We start from the raw sequence: 3,309 nt of genomic DNA on the forward strand, positions 1-3,309 counted from the left end.
TCTGGAGGCTATTAGAAGAATGAATATTTTACAGGCAACCAACGCATTTACTTAACCATCTCCGTATCCTCTCCCCATGTATGTAATCCATAGGTTCAAAACTACACAACTGGCAGCATAAACTTCGGTGGAGGTGTCCCGGACCTCTTGTTTTAAGGTGGTAAGGGGAGAATTGCTCAAGGTACATTACACCAATCTTCAACAAGCATTTTTGGACTCTTGCCTGAACTTTAGGCATCATTAAATGAATAGGTATCAGCCTGTCAAGGCAGGACCTTCCCAAAAGTTACGCGAGCGTTTCCTGGGGCCTCAGTCTGCACTTTCCAGGGAGAAAGTAAAGGGACTGACTAATAGCGAACCAATCCTAGCCTTTATAACCCAAATTCAATCCTCTGTTGTCTGCCCAGCTCCAGGGTGGGTATCTCAGACACCCCCACCACCCTGTTTTAGAATAAGACCTATCGCAACATGTTGCTACGACTGTCACATGTCTAACATCTCCACGAGACAAAAGTCTCCATACGGAAGGACCGTTTGTCACCCATCTTTGGCCCTCAGCCTGGAATAGCATGTCACCTACAGAAAGCAAATGACTGAAACCGAACGAACAGTGCCAGCTCTGAAATGAGGGCTGGGCTGGAGCCCCTGGAATACTGGGGAGTCCAGTGAGCTCCTCTGAGCCTCCTCTCCCACCAAATGCAAAAACTAACGATGTCTCATATAAAATGTAAAGTGAAGAAAATGTGACCTCTTCCATTTTCTAAGATGCACGTTTTGTCATACTTCACCATCTCAGAAACTGAGATCCAGTCTTACAATGCACCGAATGTCGGTGTGACCCCCCCAGATTAATATGTTGAAACCTTACCCCCAAAGTGATGGGATGAGGAGGTGTGGCCTTTGAGAGGTGCTTAGGTCATGAGAGTGCAGCCCTCACGCTGAGAAGAGTGCTCTGATAAAAGAGACCCCACAGAACTCCCCAGCCTTTTGCCACGTGTCTGTGAACAGAAAGCCGGCCTTCATCAGACACTGAATCTGCTGGCACCTGGACTTCCCAGCCTCCAAACATCCGAGAAAAAGCCACCCAGTTTATGGCATTTTGTTATAGTGGCCTAAAAGACTAAAACCATCCTGTAATCCACGTGTAAGTCCATAGCACACTTTAATTGATCGTGTTTTGTCTTATGTCTTACGGATTGTATCTTAATAGTCCATAAAATAATGGTGAATCTCACAATCAAAGGTGTCTGCTGACAAAATACAATGTTATGGATACCCATGCAGTACTCTGCCTCTGACACGTGTTCCGAACCTGCCTAAGAATCAACTAGTCTATTTGTCAATCTCACGAGAGTCCTTTTACATCCCTCACCGCGTCCTGGGTCCCTACCCATCTTATAGTTTAAATGTATCCAAACCTTTTTGAAAATGATTTCTATTTAGTACAGCGTTTAATCTTACCTGTCTTTACTTTCCATTACCATCTCACCACCACTACCACCGTGCTTGAAAGATGAACTTGGAACCATTGTGGAAAGAATAACTTCAGTTCTAGTCTCGTTTTGCCACTAATTACCTACATGTCTAATTTCTGTCATCTGCAACTTGAAGGTGCCAATATTTTCTTCGCAGTTATGTGCTGTCCCATGAGATCACATGTGTGGATGTCCTTTAAAATGACTGCATTCTGGAATGTGATAAGCAGAAAAGCCTCCGCTCCCCTCTGTAATTTTACCAGTCTTGGACAGCTTCCAAAGGCTTTAGAAGAAAGGGTGTCTTTTAAGGTGCATTCGATTACTTCCTATAGTCACCCCCAAGATCAATGGGATGACTTCTGTTCTAGAAAGATCTACAAGACATGGCAAACAAAGTGACTAATTGTTACATTGACTGCACCCAATTTCCAGTAAGAATGTGAACTCCATGGCTTTAAATGTCAGGGTCTCCCTGATTTTGCCTGTCAGGCAGGAAATGCTTATTTGCAAGGACCACTAGGGGAGCCTTATCTTGAGGTTTTTAAGACAGTGCAGGCTTTAACTTGAGATGATGAGTTGCTTTCAATGTGACTTACCAGAGACAAGCTCCATGCTATGTTTGGCATTAAAGAAGTCATCGTTTATTTGTGGTTTTATTTGTTCTTTTTAACTTTGTGCTTTCCCTGCCTTTGCACACTATTGAAACGTAGTCTGTCTTTTACTTGGTTGTAGGCTTAAATTATGGAGTAGGAGTGGGGTGGACATTATGACACTAATAGTTATTTAGCACCCACTGTGTGCTCAATTGACACACATTGTCTGGTTTCTCTACACATCTCACAGCACTCTGAAAGGGTTTAGTGTTCTGTGTTTGAGCTGAGGACACTGAAGTGATTTGTCCGAGAGCATGGACTCAGAACTGGACGCAAGCCTCCTGAGCTCAGACCCCCAACTTTTTGTTTTTGATTTTTGGTTTCGATTTTGTCTGGGGATAAGGAAGAAAGGAGTGAAAAAAATTGGTATTTGAGCAAGCATTTGGCATGATTTTTTTTAAATTTTCTAGATGGGAGGTCATCTTCTAGATACAGGAAATTTTATATTCCTGGTTTCTCCCAAAAACCATAATAGTTTAAGTGATTTAGAGCATAAATTTAAATTAAACTTCCAGGATTCTTTTTGGTTAACAGAAAGAAGTGCAGAGAATATACTTAGAGAGAAAGGTGGAAGAAAATGTATATACAAAGTTAGGCAAGCATGTTTTAAAGGCAGAGGTTATTCCTAAAACATCGTTTATATTTTATGTCTCCTTTCCTTAACATTCGTCAATGGCCTCTTCAGTGAAGCAAAGTGTTCTTTTCCCAGAGCAGGAAAATCCCATTATAAAATGCTGCAGAGAGGATGCTTCTTTGGTCATATCTCCTCGATTGTGAGGGGCCCCTGTGGCAGTGGGGACGTATCCTGTGGTAAATAGAGCACGGGTGTCCCTGGGCGAAGTCAGGGTGACCCGCGCGCATAGCGTGGCTGAGACCCACTTGCTGCACGTGAAGCACTCTTCGTCCCCTGGCTTGACAGTGACAATGCCCATTTGCTAACATGTCCCCAGGCGTTAGGAAGCTGAGTTTGGGGACAGGAAAGGTGGCTGCCCTGGCCAGGCTGCTGGGCCGCTGGGATCCGGGGCACCTGCTTCTCCGCTGGCTCCCTGGCGGTCCCCGCGGGGAGGAGGTGGTGCCCCGAGCGCGGATTGCGGGGCGCCTGGGAGAGCGAGCTCCCCACCTGGGCCGGGGCAGCTGCAGCACCCGCCCCGCTGGGAGGGGCGGCGCGGGGGGGCGGGGGC

This window comes from Rhinolophus ferrumequinum, chromosome 14, assembly GCF_004115265.2.
Source record: "Rhinolophus ferrumequinum isolate MPI-CBG mRhiFer1 chromosome 14, mRhiFer1_v1.p, whole genome shotgun sequence".
Classification (NCBI taxonomy): domain Eukaryota; kingdom Metazoa; phylum Chordata; class Mammalia; order Chiroptera; family Rhinolophidae; genus Rhinolophus; species Rhinolophus ferrumequinum.